Raw genomic sequence first — 308 nt, forward strand, 5'->3', positions numbered from 1 at the left:
TAGGTCTCTCTCTCTCTCTCTCTCTCTCTCTCTCTCTCTCTCTCTCTCTCTCTCTCTCTCTCCTCTCTCTCTCTCTCGCTCTCTCTCCTAATACATTTCAAGTCCCTCTATATTTCAGAAACAGTACCTTGGACTGTTTTAAAGAGATAAGGAGTGACTAAATGTATTAGCAGAGAGAGAGAGAGAGAGAGAGAGAGAGAGAGAGAGAGGAGAGAGAGAGAGAGAGAGACCCATTCAGAGCAACAAAAAAGTCGAACACCAAATGAAAATTTCCTTTCCAATATCCTTGTCGACATTTTCCTTCTTCT

Source organism: Palaemon carinicauda, chromosome 43, assembly GCF_036898095.1.
Source record: "Palaemon carinicauda isolate YSFRI2023 chromosome 43, ASM3689809v2, whole genome shotgun sequence".
NCBI classification, from domain to species: domain Eukaryota; kingdom Metazoa; phylum Arthropoda; class Malacostraca; order Decapoda; family Palaemonidae; genus Palaemon; species Palaemon carinicauda.